The sequence below is a fragment of the Ailuropoda melanoleuca genome, chromosome 16, assembly GCF_002007445.2.
Source record: "Ailuropoda melanoleuca isolate Jingjing chromosome 16, ASM200744v2, whole genome shotgun sequence".
NCBI lineage: Eukaryota > Metazoa > Chordata > Mammalia > Carnivora > Ursidae > Ailuropoda > Ailuropoda melanoleuca.
This window is the reverse complement of record NC_048233.1, coordinates 9,433,283-9,448,964: the sequence shown is the minus strand read 5'-3', so window position 1 is coordinate 9,448,964 and position 15,682 is coordinate 9,433,283. Positions and strand designations below refer to the sequence as shown.

General features: G+C 38.9%; 1 protein-coding gene and 1 pseudogene across 5 annotated transcripts in view; one reads left to right on the top strand and one right to left on the bottom strand.

Annotated features, from left to right (window-relative positions):
* Nucleotides 1–15,682, bottom strand: part of LOC105240235 (C-type mannose receptor 2-like) — a 100,876-nt gene that overhangs the window by 59,258 nt on the left and 25,936 nt on the right. The gene's annotated exons all lie outside the window — the stretch shown is intronic.
* LOC109490574 lies at nt 5,612–6,263 on the top strand (annotated as a pseudogene).

Here is a 15,682-nt window from a genome sequence, read left to right as displayed (position 1 = left end):
ATTTTCCCTCAGTGCCCAAATCACAGCATTCCAAGCTCTATCTCTTTTTTACAGAAGAAAGTCAGCACTTACAAGGTTCCCCTTCCCAAATCTGATTCTGGAGAGATTTTTAATATGCATTAAATGCTTATTACTTCAGCCAGGATGGCTCTAGAAGGTAAAATTGAATTACAAAGAAGTTGAGTAGCTTGCCCAGAGTCACACAGGAAATAAGCAGAAAGTCAAGTCTTCCCACGCTCAGACTGGTTCATATACTTACCTAGTCCCAAACCACTACCATCTGGGGCCTAGATGCTAGAGCTCTTGGCAAAGCCGCTCACCTTCTGAGCAAAGTGAAAGGAGCCCTCCGGGTCCCAAGAGGTTGAGGTTCCACAGTCCCTCACCTCCCTGTTGGTTTTGAGGTGCTGCTGCTTCCCTCAGGGAAGCCCCATGGAGCCCACGGTTAGAAGCTGTCTTGTCAGATATGACTGGAGAGAATTGAACCTCGAGATTAATCCCTGTGAACTCTGACGTGCTGAGACAGCCACTGCTAGCCATGTGGCATCCTTCACACACAGGAGAAAAAGCACCCCGGGTTCGGGATGCAGGGGGTAGGGGTACTTTTCAGGAAGGTATCTCCTCTGAGTTGAAGAATTACAAAAGGTGCCCCTTCTGGGCTGCGGGGGCACCCCCCACAGCCCACCCAGATGCAGGACTTCTGGGTTTTCTTAAAATTGGTCATTCCTCCTGCTGTCTTCTATTATAGATATGGGCTTATTTTTAATCCGAAATTGTTTGCTTTTAAATTACCTTCGCCACGTACAACATTCCAGCTTGAGTAGTTTGGCTTAAAGATCGTGAGACGCTAATTTACAACCGCCAACAGCATACCGACTGTGCCCCTGGAAGGATTAAACGACATTGTGCACACAGGAATACCACATCCATCATGCTTACTGCCAGGACTAGCAGTAGATTTGATAATATTCCCGGTTAAAAACAAACAAAACAATGCTCTGCCGTGTTTTCTTTCTGTTCCATGATGAAACTAGACGGTTCTGCAAAATCGTCACCATCAGCGGAAGAAACACCCTCGGTCTCATCTGGAGGAAGTGGTACACCGGCTCTAGTTATTTTTCTCTTTGCAAGGGCGGCGGGGAGCAGGGGAGCGAGCAGGGAAGCAGGGGGCGGGGGTNCCGCCGGCCTGTCCTTCCGCGCGTCCCCCGCGTTTGCGGTGGCGCTGTCCAGCGGGGACTTGGAGGCGGGGGGGGAGTGGCTGCTGCGCCCTAACTCTGCCCAGCGCCTCCGCTGCCCAGCGGATGAGTTCTCCGGAGCTCTCGGGGTTCTGCGACGCCTCCGCTCGCCTTCAGCTGCTTTCCCTGCCCCGAGCTCGGGCCCCTGTGCCACGCCCTCCGGACCGCCCCCCAAAAGTAGCGGCGGCTGGCCTCGCGTGACCGCGGACTGGGTAGGGGAGGGAGAGGGAGATGCCGGCTCTGGATTCCCTCTGCAGGAAGCTACCGATGCCCTGCACAGGGCAAGCTTTGGTGAAGACGTAAGAAAAAAGCAAACAGACTTACGCAAATGGGTTCAAGAGAGAACTGAAGAGAAGAGAAGAGCGCATTGTGGACATCTTCTTTTGAGGAGCTATGCACCGACAGCTAGGAATTGTAATCAATACAATGCGGTCGTGATTAAAGCTGTTTATTTAACTCAGAAGGATCCTTAGCTTTTCTAGACCCTGGTTTATGTTAACTTATTTAGGAGTTAAATCAGTTAGCTTAAAACTATTGTTTTATTCCTGGTCGCAGAGGACAGAGGCAGGACTGGAACGTCCAAGTTTCCAAGTGGGTACTAGGAACCAGAAAGGAGAGCCCTGAAGGGATAGTGCTGAATGGCAGTAGAAAACCACAGAATGTTCTTCAGGAGCTTTCCCAAGGCACACCGTGCTGACAATCTTCTCGTTATCTTATTTACATTTTGCTGCTGCAGGCCTCTAGATCTCTACTCTGTTCATCAGGGAGAAAACCTTACCAAGAAACAAGCTAATGGTTTTCACAGAAAAATGACGCCTGGCTGGAGAACAGAATAATCTATAAAGAAAGACATACTGCTGTGGTCATGACTCAGGATCCAAACAAATAGTTGAGGATTTGAATACTGCCAGAGAATGTCCATAGTTTTTAGTTAGTTAATTAGAAAAGGAATTTCTTCTGCGATTATATTTTTATGTTATTCCTTTGTGTGACCCAACAAAAAAACAACTAACAACCCATTGTCAGAAGGGTGTTTTGAGTCATTCATTGAGCAACTACTGGTTGCTCAATCTTTTGTTCCTGGGAAACATGGCAGGTCCCTCGATCCACAGTGCTTACACTGGAGGGTAAGCATGAGTCCACCTGAAGAGGTAAAGCCTGAGATGGAATTAAAGTATTAACGAGAAAGCATAATTCGAGATGGGTTGAAGGGGTGCAGGAAATAGAGGAGGGTTTTCTGAGTAGTGGAAGCTATGTTTCTATCACCTCCCTCATTGCTAGGCCAGATCTAAGTAGCTCTTGTTTCACACCAATGGAAGAAAATCTGAGAAAGTGAGTATAGAACTGGTTTTTCAGGGAGAAAGAAGTCAAGTAGCTTCCAAATAATCTCCTTTTCCAAATAACCAGACCCCATATATTCCTTTTTTCCTGCCCCATAGCTCCTTCCATAGAACTATCTTTGTTCCTTTACATTTCCAGAAAGTCCGATATATGCCAAAGGCTTTGTATCTCCATGGATCTATTAGACAGGGTTGTAATAAAATATTATCTCCTAGGCATCATGGGGTGAGTTAGCCGAGATGGTAAAGGATTTTTTCTTTCAGAAACTGTCAGAAAATTGCTCAGATATACTATCAGAAATGCTGATAATTTAATTTTGCTTTTTTTTTCAAGTTTAGAAGATTTTTCATTACTGTTTCCCAAATGAAGTATGACTTGCTCTTCACAATGCAGCTTCAATCCATGTGTCCTCAGTTCCATGACAGAGCTTTGACCAGAACGTGGCTCTTAGCTGTACCTGCAGGCAGTTTTTACTGTCACCACATGTTGGGCAGGGCTCAACACCATCCCCAGTCACCATAACAAATCCTACATTCCAAAACATCAGCAGAACACATGTGTTCCTGAAGCTTTATAGAGCTTCATTAAAGGAAAGGTTCACAGTGCATAGGCTACACCATTAAAAAAAATACATCATTTCTTATTTCCGTGTCATTTCTTATGTCTTGAAAGCTAAGCAGACAGCTAATTTCCTTTATCTCACCCCTGCCCTGTATGTGTTTGTCTAGGAGAATCACAACCCGTTTAGGACATATGGCTCCTGAAGTTATCTTACCCAGCAGCACGCGTGGAGGTCACACTGTCAGTGTAACCACTGAGAACCTTCCCACTTATCTTTCTTCAATCACGTGTTTATTGTCTGCACACCCTATTCCATTCTTCAACCTACTGTCTTAAAGAGGGCATATGGAACAAAATGAAATTTGTGCTAATGATCTACTTTGAACACGGATTTTAAAACCATACCATGATAGTGAAGACTTCAAGAAAAGTACATACATGGGGCTGTACACCTCCAAATTAAGGGACTCAAAGTGACAAGCTTTTTGTGTTAAATATGTCTGCTTTTTATTGCTTATTTTTTTCTTCCAATTGTCATCCCTTGCTTCTCAGTCTCATGTCCCTCCCTAGGCCTGTTTTCATCCCTTGCTTCTCATCTACTATTTATAGTTTGTGAACTGATCAGATAATCAAACCCATTAGAATTGTGCATAATATAACTATATAACTGAGTTTGAATCAGGATCTCAATGGGACACTCTTCTGAATAGTACATATTAGCCTTCTTTTGAGCACCTTGTTTCAGCAGACCTTTATTTACTTTATAAATTAATAAAGTATTTATGTCTCTACTTATTATTTTTACTTATTACTTTGTGTATTTTATTTTAAACTCAATTACAAGAATTTTTCTTCAGATAAAATTTAATTAGTCAAATGTTTTAATTCTTGAGTAGTATATAGTCTCTAGTGACTAAATGCAGATTTCCTAATGTATTAAATCAGAGTCAGAGATGTCCTGGGAATGATTCAGTTAATAGGGTTCTGTCTTTTCCCTATTACAGATAAGGCTGCAAGGTACATAACTGCATAGGTACTTATTCTAAGAACTTCTGCCCAATAGAAAAGTACAAGTAGGATTGCAAGTATATAAACATTCTTCAACTTTATTAGATATTGTTAAATTTTTCTTAAAAGTAATTGTAATAACATATTTTATTAGATAATAATGAGAATTATGGAAAATTGTTGGTCACTGATTCCTCAAATATTGCACTTCTAATTTTTTTATTTTATTGTTTTCTCTTATACTTCCTGTTAGACATGTCCTGGAATATTCTTATTCTATTTTCCAAGTTTTTAAATGTCTTACATATTTTTGATCTTTTTATTATCCCCAGCTTTAAGTTTCATTACATTAATTGTCCCTTTGGTTTAATTTAATCAGTTGTCCAGTTCATTTAAAAAATTACTATTGTATTGTCATTTCTAAAAGTTCTATGTAGTTATGTAAAAAATTGTTCTTGTTTTCATAGAGTCTTGTTCTTTCATTATAATTTCCTTCACCTCCAACTATACCGTTTCATGTCATTACTTACATGGTTTTGGGTTTTTCTCTTTCTAATCTTCCTTTTTGTTCCTTTTGTTGACTCTCCCAGGTGGTATTTTTGGTTTTCTACTCCCAGCTAATTTTGGTGTGGATTTTCCCACATAGTGGAAGTGTCACTCCAGAATAGTTTTTTTTTTAATTGAGGTAAAATTGGCATGATGTAAAATTAACTCTTTTAAAGTGAATAACTTGGTGGCATTTAGTACACTCACAATATCGTGCAACTGCCACCTCTATCTAGTTTCAAAACATTTTGATCACCCCAAGACAAACCCCCAAACCCACTCAGCAGCTGCTCTCTGTTCCTCATCACCACACACAGCCCCTGTCAACCACCAGTCTGCATCTGTTTCTATATTGTCACCTATTCCGGATATTTCATATACATGTAATCACACACGGTGTGATCTTTTTTGTGTGATTTCTTTCACTTTGCATCATGCTTTCAAGCATTATCCAAATTGTAGCATGTGTCAATACTTCATTTTTTTTCAATTTCATTTCTTTAGTTATTTGAGAGACAGAATGAACAGAGGGAGTGGCAGAGGGAGAGAGAATCTGAAGCAGACTCCACACTGAGCACGGAACCTGATGTGAGGCTCGATCTTGCAAGGCTCGATCTCACGACCCTGAGATCATGACCTAAGCTGAAACCAAAAGTCAGATGCTTCACCGACTGACTCACTCAGGCAGCCCAATACTTCATTTTTTATGTCTAAATAATATTCCCACTCCAAAAATAATGTAGCATTTGTCTCTGCTTGTTACCACAGAGTTATTGATGGTTTAGCATCATTTTTGGTGCGTGTCAGTTTCATGCCCCAGTGTAGCAAAAGCAAAAAAGAACAAAACAGAAATATCAGAATCAAGAAGGGAACCTCTGGCCATTTCTTCCTTTCTGCTGTAGACTCGAGTGGCTGATGTCAAGATGGGCAAGTTCATGAGCCCTGGAAAGGTGGTGTTGGTCCTGGCCCAACGTTACTCAGGATGCAAAGTGATCATCGTGAAGAATGTTGATGATGGCACCTCAGACCATTCCTCCAGCCATGCTCTGATGGCTGGAATTGACCACTATCCCCGCAAAGTGACAGCTGCCATGGGCAAAGAGAAAATCACCAAGAGGTCAAAGATCAAGTCTTTTGTGAAAGTTTATAACTACAATCACCTCATGCCCACAAGGGACTCTGTGGATATCCCCTTGGACAAAACTGTCATCAACAGAATGTCTTCAGAGACCCTGCTCTTAAATGCAAGACCCAACAAGAGGCCAAGGCCAAGTGCAAGGAAAGATACAAGACTGGCAAGAACAAATGGTTCTTTCAGAAGCTGCAGTTTTAGATCCGTATTGTTTCAGTCATTATAAATAAATAAATAAATAAATAAATAAATAAATAAATAATAAATAAATGAGAGAGAGAGAGAGAGAAGCCCGGTCCTGCATAGGACACTAACCCAATACCTGGCACAGACTGGGAGTGACTGCCCTCTGTTAGGGAGAAACCTCTATGAGGAGAAAATAGTTCAATTATGAGCTAAAAGATCAGGGATAACTAGTCTTCCATATCGCCTGAACTTAGTGATCAAACAGACGGCCTCGATGTGTCACTTTCTATAGTATCGAAAATGCAGCATTAGTTTGAATACGATTTTAGCTGTTTTATAATCTGGGAATATCTGTTGTATAAAAGCTAATAATGCATCATTTCAAGTTCATCAGGGATTGCTGAAAATCTTTACTAGCTTCTCATTCCCTTTCTGTACCATTAGAGTCAACCATAAAATATAAAACTGAACATGTTTTGAAACTGGTAAAACCATAGAAGTCATAGCTTTTCTTGGCCACTTATATTCCGTAGGATGTAGCTGATGGTTCTGCATTTTAGTCTAGGTACCATTCTATTCAATTTCTACCTTAAGCCCCGACTGTAGACAGAAGTTATTATTTCACCATGTTTCAGTTTGTACCCAAGAAAGGTATTTACAAGAGAAAATAAAACCAACCATTGTATGCACTTTTCCTTTTTCTTCTTTTTTTCCCCCTTGTTTTTCTTTTATCTCAAACGCACTCCTGAGGATCACGGCCGATATATTGCCTGTGCTTGTCGTGTGGAGCCTCGACTGGCCAAGAACCCCATGGCTCAGGCCCAGTGATGGTATGACATGCACCTTGTAAGTTCTTCGGATGGTTCTATTCTCATTTCTCTGATGTGCCCTTTTAGCATTTGTAGTAGATGAATATTTGAGTTTCTCCATGAATTATCTGTGTCTCTTAATTTTTTCATATTGGTCAACTCCTCAACTCTTCATTCTCATTTCTCAGTGATATCTTCAACCCAATCTGCTCCTTCATTGTTTTGTCAGGTGGGTCCTTTCTTAGAGGTAGCTTTTCTATTGAGTGTGTTTCAACAATAAATTTCATTTTCAAGATTATGATCAGATTTCTTAGACTGTTTTGCCTATTTTATTCCCTATTCCTTTATCTCCTCGGTAATAATAATTATAATCATTTTTAAAGGTTTTTATTGAGGGGGGAGGTTGAGATTATTTTCCATTTGTTTGTTTTTACAAATTCTTCTGTGTGCACTATTTCCCCAGATACAAATAATTTTGCTCATCTTCCTCAAACATTTGGTAAATTTTGCATACGAACTCCTTTCTTGGGGTGAGATGGCTTCCTGATGAGGCAGTTCCAGGATGGCTGACCCCTCTCCACTGCAGCAGGCTTGGCTACAAGCTGGCATTCTTGCTGATGCCTCCTTTTGGCTTCCGGGCCCCTCCGTGGAGTATGGTTCCTTTGCAAGACTCTGCCATTTGACTAAGAATGTGAAAGGTATGGTGACTAACATAATGTAATAAAAAAAATTTTTAAAAAAGAATGTGAAAGGTAGACTAGTGTAAATCTTTATTTGACTCCTTCAAATGCTAACAACACACCATCACATCTTAAGATTATTGGTGAAAACAGGTGTTTTCTGTAACCTGACGGATACTGGAGAGAAGTGGAGGAAGGCATTCCCCATTCACATCTGTTGAACAGAGTGTACACAAAAGGGGAAAATGGAAACTAAATCTTCGGTCTGTAAACCATTCAACTGACCACCATATGACAAATAATCCATAATTTCTTCAGCAGGAGGCTAAGATCTAAAGCCCAAAATGATTGTGCTTCTCTTTTCTCTCATCAGTTTTCTACAAACAAGTAGAATGGAGCTAAAATAGAGCTTTGTTAAAATAATATAATGTTGACTCATTTATAAGAAATATCAGATCCTAGGACAAAAATTGTATTTTTATAAAGTGAATGTGAGGGGGCGCTCTATCACAATAGGCATATGGGAAAATTAGAGTGCCTTGGTCAGGTTCAATATAAGATGATCTTACTGATTTTTTTTTAAAGTAAACCCTTACCTGGGAATAGATGTTGATGCAAAAAAAAAAAAATACAAAAACAAAAAAAACAAAAACAAACAAAAGACAACACAAAAAGACTGCTAAGAAAATTCAAGTGCCTGAGTAGATATTTCTAAACCATAACTTTTGGTATCAACATAGAATTAGAAACCCCATCTATCTGCTGAGATGTGGAATTTTTTTAACAGAAAATACATGATTATTAACAAGAGCTAACCCATTAAATACATTTTAATCTCAATAAACAGGTTTATTTTGGTGCTATCAAATTTTACCTTTACCACAACCAAGAAATCAGATCACCATGGATTTTAAATTTTTTAAAACTTTTGTTTGTTTGTTCATTTTACTTTACAATATAATTAACATACACTGTTATATTGGTTTCAGGTGTACAATATAGTGATTCAACAATTCTATGCATTACTCAGTGCTCATCATAATAAGTGTGCTCTTAAGCCCCTTCACCTGTTTCCTTCATCCTGCCGCACACCTCCCCTCTGGCAACCACCAGGTTGCTCTCTATATTTATGATTCTGTTTTTTTATTTGTCTCTTTTTTTCTTTGTTTTGTTTCATAAATTCCACACACAAGTGTACCATGTGGTATTTGTCTTCCTCTCACTGCCTTATTTCACTTAGTTATTATTATATCCTCTAGATCCATCCGTGTTGTTGCAAATGGCAAGATTTCATTCTTTTGTGGCCAAGTAATATTTCATTGTATATATGTAGCTCATCTTCCTTATCCATTCTTCTATCGATGGACACTTGGGTTGCTTCCATATCTTGGCTATTGTAAATAATGTGCAATAAACACCAGGATGTCTATCTTTCCTAATTAGTGTTTTTTGTTTTCTTTGGGTAAAATATGCAGTAGTAGAATTACTGGACCATATGATAATGTTATTTTTAATATTTGAGGAACCTCCATACTGTTTTCCACCATAGCTGCACCAGTTCACATTCCCACCAACAGTGCACAGAGGATCCTTTTTCTCCACATCTTCTTGTGTTTTTTATTATAGTCATTCTGACATGTGTGAGGTGATACCTCATTGTAGTTTTGATTTGCTTTTCCTTGATGATAAGTGATATTAAGCATCTTTTCATGTATTTGTTGGCCATCTGTATGTCTTCTTTGGAAAAATGTTCACGTCTTCTGCCCATTTTTAATTGGATTATTTTTTTTTTTGGTGTTGAGTTGTATAAGTTCTTTATATGTTTTGCATATAAACCCCTTATTGGATATATCATTTGCAAGTATCTTCTCCCATTCAGTGGGTTGTCTTTTTATTTTGTTGATGGTTTCCTTCTCTGTACAAAAGCTTTTTATTTTGGTGTACAGATCAATCATTCTATTTTGCTTTTGTTTTCCTTGCCAAAGGAGAAACATTAAAAATGTTTGTACAGCTGATGTCAAGATTAGTGCCCATATTTTCCTCTAGGAATTTTATGGTTTCAAATCTCACATTTAAGTGCTTATTCCACCTTGAGTTTATTTTTGTGTACTGGATAAGAAAGGCGTCTAGTTGCATTCTTCTGCATGTAGCTGTCTGGTTTTACCAGCATCATTTGTTGAAAGACTTCTTCCCATTGTATATACTTGCCTTCTTTGTCATAGATTAATTGACCATATAATTGTGGGTTTATTTCTGGCTCTCTAATCTGTTCTATTGCTCTGTCTGTTTTTGTGCCAACACCATACTCTTTTGACTACTACAGTTTTGTAGTATATCTTGAAATCTGGGATAATGATACCTCCAGTTTTGTTCTTCCTTTTGGGGTCTTTTGTGGTTCCATACAAATTTTAGGATTATTTGTTCTAGCTCTGTAAAAAATGCCATTGGTATTTTGATAGGGTTTGCATTAAATCTGTAGACTGCTCTGGGTAATGGACATTTTAACAGTATCTGTCCTCCCAATCCACGAGCATGGAATATCTTTCCATTTGCTTTCCATCTTCAATTTATTTTATCAGTGTTTAGTAAATTTCAGAGTACAGGTCTTTCACCTCTTTGGTTAAGTTTATTCCTAGGTATTTTATTATTTTTCATGTAATTGTAAATGGGACTGTTTTATTTTCTCTTTCTGCTACATCATTGTTAGTGTATAGCAATGCTACAGATTTCTCTCTATTGGTTTTATCCTGAACTTTTACGAGTTCTAGTAGCTTTTTGGTGGAGTCTTTAGAGTTTTCTGTATATAGTGTTATATCACCTACAAATAGTAAAAGTTTTACATTTTACCCTATAAATTTGAATGCTTGTTATTTCTTTTTCTTGACTGATTGCTGTTGCTGGGACTTTCAGTACTACGTTGAATAAAAATGGTGAGGGTGGACATCCTTGTCTTGGTCCTGATCTTAGAGAAATAGTTTCTCACCATTGAGTATGATGTGTGTTGTGGTTTTTCACATATGGCTTTCGTTATGTTGAGGTAGAGTCCCTCTAAATCTAGTTTGCTGAGAGTTTTTAACATGAAAGGATGTTGTACTTTGTCAAGTAATTTTTCTGCATCTAGAAATGATCATATGGTTTTTACTTTTCTCTTGTTGAGGTGATGTATCACACTAACTGACTTGTGCATATTAAACCACCCTTGGATCCCGGGAATAAATCCCACTTGATCATGGTGAATGATTTTTTTTTTAATGTATTGTTGATTTGGTTTGCTAATGTTTTGTTAAGGATTTTTGCATCTATATTCATCAGAGATATTGGCCTGTAGTTTCTTTCTTTTGTAGTATTTTAATCTGTAATCAGGGTAATGCTGGCCTCATAGAATGAACTTGAAAGTTTGCCTTCCTCTTCTGTTTTTGGAAAGGTTTGAGAAGTGTAGGTATTAACTCTTCTTTAAATGTTTGATAGAAGTCTCCTGAGAAGCTGTCTGGTTCTGGACTCCTGTTGAGAGTTTTTAGATTACTGACTCAACTACTTTGCAGGTAATCTCTTCAAATTTTCTATTTCTTTTCTATTCAGTTTTGAGAGACTACATGTGCCTAGGAATTTATGCATTTCTTCTAGGTTATCAGATTTGTTGGCAAATAACTTTTCATTATATTCTCATAATTTTTTTATAATTTTTATTTTGTTATATTTGTCACCATACAGTACATTCCCAGTTTTTGATGCAATGTTCCATGATTCGTTATTTGTGTATAAAACCCAGTGCACCATGCAATATGTGCCCTCCTTAGTACCAATCACCAGCCTATCCCAATCACCCACCCCCATCCCCTCTGAAGCCCTCAGTTTGTTTCCCAGAATGCACAGTATCTCTCATGGTTCATTCCCCCTACTGTTTACCCTCCCTTCATTCTTCCCTTCCTTCTCCTAACGATCTTCCTTATTTCTTATGTTCCATAAATGAGTGAAACCATATGATAATTTTTTTCTCTGCTTGACTTATTTCACTTAGAATTATCTCCGCCTGTCCTATCCGCGTTGCTGCAAATGTTGGGTAATCGTTCTTTCTGACGGCTGAGTAATATTCCATTGTATATATGGACCACATCTTCTTAACAGTCATCTGCTGAAGGGCATCTCGGCTCCTAATACAATTTAGCTATTGTGGACAATGCAGCTATGAACATTGGGGTGCGTATGGCCCTTCTCTTCACTACGTCTGTATCTTTGGGATAAATACCCAGTAGTGCAATGGCTGGATCATAGGGTAGCTCTATTTTAAAATTTTTAAGGGACCTCCACGCTGTTTTCCGAAGTGGCTGTACCAACTTGCATTCTCACCAACAGTGTAAGAGGGATCCCCTCTCTCCACATCCTCTCCAACATTTGTTGTTTCCTGCCTTGTCAACTTTTGCCATTCTAACTGGCGTAAGGTGGTATCTCAGTGTGTGGTTTTGATTTGAATTTCCCTGATGGCTAATGATTTTGAACATTTTCATGTGTCTGTTAGCCATTTGTGTGTCTTCAATGGAAAAGTGTCTCTTCATATCTTCTGCCCATTTTTTGATTTGATTATTTGTTTCACGTGTATTGAGTTTGAGAAGTTCTTTGTAGATCTTGGATACTAGTCTTTTCTCTGTAGAGTCATTTGCAAATGTCTTCCCTTATTCCATGGGCTGCCTCTTAGTTTTTTGGGCTGTTTCCTTGGCTGTGCAGAAGTTTTTTATCTTGATGAAATCCCGTAAGTTCATTTTTTCTTCTGTTTCTCTTGTCTTTGGAGATGTGTCATGAAAAAAGTTGCTGTGGCCAATGTCAAAGAGGTTGCTGCCGATGTTCTCCTCTNTTGCTCTGGCCGATGTCATAGAAGTTGTTGCCTATGTTCTCCTCTAGAATTTTGATGGATTCCTGTCTCACATTGAGGTCTTTCATCCATTTGGAGTTTATCTTTGTGTATGGTGTGAGAGAGTGGTCAAGTTTCATTCTTTTGCACGTAGCTGTCCAATTTTCCCAGGACCATTTATTGAAGAGACTGTCTTTTTTCCACCGGATATTTCTTCCTGCTTTGTCAAAGATTAGTTGCCCAAAGAGCTGAGGGTCCATTTCTGGGTTCTCTATTCTGTTCCATTGGTCTATGTGTCTGTTTTTGTGCCAGTACCATGCTGTCTTTGTGATCACAGCTTTGTAGTACAGCTCGAAATCCGGCATTGTGATGCCCCCAGCTTTGTTTTGCCTTTTCAACAATTCCTTGGCAATTCGGGGCCTTTTCTGGTTCCACACAAATTTAAGGGCTGTTTGTTCCAGTTCTTTGAAAAATGTCCTCGGTATTTTGATCGGGATGGCATTGAAAGTGTAGATTGCTCTGGGTAGCATAGACATTTTAACTATGTTTATTTTTCCGATCCATGAGCATGGAATATTTTTCCATGTTTTTGTGTCTTCCTCAATGTCTTTCGAGAGTGATTTGTAGTTTCTAGAATAAAGATCCTTTATGTCTCTGGTTAATTTAATTCCGAGATAATGTATGACTTTTGGTGTTATTGTAAATGGGATGGATTCCCTAATTTCTCTTTCTTCAGTCTCATTGTTCATATATAGAAATGCAACTGATTTCTGAGCATTGATTTTGTATCCCACCACATTACTGAATGGCTCTATAAGTTCTAGTAGTTTGGGGGTGGATTCTTTTGGGTTTTCCATATAAAGTATCATGTCATCTGCAAAGAGAGACAGTTTGACTTCTTCTTTGCCAATTTGGATACATTTTACCCCTTTTTGTTGTCTGATTGCTGTTGCAAGCAAGACTTCTAGTACTATGTTGAATAATGATGGCGAGAGTGGGCATCCTTGTCGTGTTCCTGATCTTAAGGGAAAGACTTCCAGCTTTTCCCCATTGAGAATGATATTCACTGTAGGCTTTTCATAGATGGTTTTTATGAGATTGAGGAATGTACCCTCTATCCCTACACTCTGAAGGGTTTTAATCAGGAAAGGATGCTGTATTTTGTCAAATGCTTTTTCTGCATCATTTGAGAGGATCATATGGTTCTTGACTCTTTTCTTGTTGATATGATCTTTCACACTGATTGATTTGCAAATGTTGAACCACCCTTGCACCCCAGGGATGAATCCCACTTCATCTTGATGGATAATCCTTTTAATGTACTGTTGGATCCTATTAGCTAAGATCTTGTTGAGAATTTTGGCCTCCATATTCATCAGGGATATTGGTCTGTAATTCTGCTTTTTGATGGGGTCTTTTCCTGGTTTGAGGATCAAGGTAATACTGGCCTCATAGAATGAGTTTGGTAGTTTTCCTTTTCTATTTTTTGAAACAGCTTCAGGAGAATAGGTATTATTTCTTCTTTGAATGTTTGGTAGAATTCCCGCGGAATCCATCAGGCCCTGGACTATTGCTTTTGGGGAGGTTTTTGATCACTGCTTCAATCTCTTCATAATTAATCAGTCTGTTTAAATAATCAATATCTTCCTGTATCAGTCTTGGTAGTTTATAGGTTTCCAGGAAGGCATCCATTTCTTCCAGGTTGTTTAATTTATTGGCATAAATCTGTTGATAAAACTTCCTAATGATCCTTCCTATTTCATTGGTGTTGGTTGTGATCTCTCCCCTTTTATTCATAATTTTATTAATTTGGGTCCTTTCTCTATTCTTTTGAATAAGTCTGGCCAGTGGCTTATCGATCTTATTTATTCTTTCAAAGAATCAGCTTCTAGTTCTGTTGATCTGCTCTACTGTGCTCCTGGTTTCTAATTCATTGGTCTCTGCTCTAATCTTTTTTATTTTTTAAAGATTTTATTTTTTTATGTGACAGAGAGACAGCCAGTGAGAGAGGGAACAAGCAGGGGAGTTGGAGAGGAAGAAGCAGTCTCCCAGCGGAGGAGCCCGATGTGGGGCTCGATCCCAGAACGCCGGGATCACGCCCTGAGCCGAAAGCAGACGCTTAATGACTGTGCCACCCAGGCGCCCCCTCTCTCTGCTCTAATCTTGATCACCTGCTTCTCGTGCGTGGGTTAGGCCTGTTCTTCTGTTCCAGCTCCAGCTTCTTGAGGTGAGAATATAAAAACTGCATTTTAGATTTTTCTATTCTTTTGAGTGAGGCTTGAATGGCTATGTATTTTCCCCTTAGGACTGCCTTTGCAGTGTCCCATAGGCTTTGGACCAATTTGTTTTCATTTTCATTGGTCTCCAAAAGTTGTTTAAACTAATTTTTAATTCCTGGTTTACCCAATTATTCTTGAGCAGGATGGTTCTTAGTTTCCAAGTGTTTGAGTTTCTTCCAAATTTTTCCTTGTGATTGAGTTCTAGTTTCAAAGCATTGTGGTCTGAGAATATGCAGGGAATAATCTTAGTCTTTTGGTATTGGTTGAGAACTGTTTTGTGACCCAGTATATGGTCTATTCTGGAGAAAGTTCCATGTGCATTCAAAAAGAAAGAGTATTCTGTTGTTCTGGGGTGTAGTGTTCTGTATATATCTGTGAGGTCCATCTGGTCCAGTATGTCATTCAAAGCTCTTGTTTCTTTGTTGATTTTCTGCTTAGGTGATCTGTCTATTGCTGAGAGTGGAGTGTTGAGGTCCCCTAGTATTAACACATTATCAACTATATGTCTCTTTATTCTGGTTAAGAGTTCACTTGTGTATCTAGCTGCTCCCCTGTTGGGGGCATAGATACTTATAATTGTCATATCCACTTGTTGGATACATCCTTTAAAAATATTATAGTGTCCTTCTGTATCTCTAACAACAGTTTTTAGTTTAAAATCTAATCTGTCTAATATGAGAATTGCTGCCTCAGCTGTCTTTTGAGGTCCATTGGCATGAAAAATGGTTTTCCATCCCCTTCACTTTCAGTCTGGATGTATCTTTAGGTTCAAAATGAGTCTCTTGTAGACAGCAAATGGATGGGTCATGTCTTGCTATCCAATCTGCAACCCTGTGGCATTTTATGGGACCATTTAGGCATTCACATTGAGAGTGATTATTGAGAGATATGATTTTAATGATGTCGCGTTGCCTGTGAAGTCTTTGTTTCTATAGATTGTGACTTTCTGTTCTGCATCACTTTTGGGGCCTTTTTACTTTTATAGAACCCCCTTTAATATCTCTTATAAGGCTGGCTTGGTGGTTACAAATTCCTTCAGTTTCTGCTGATCCTGGAAGGTCC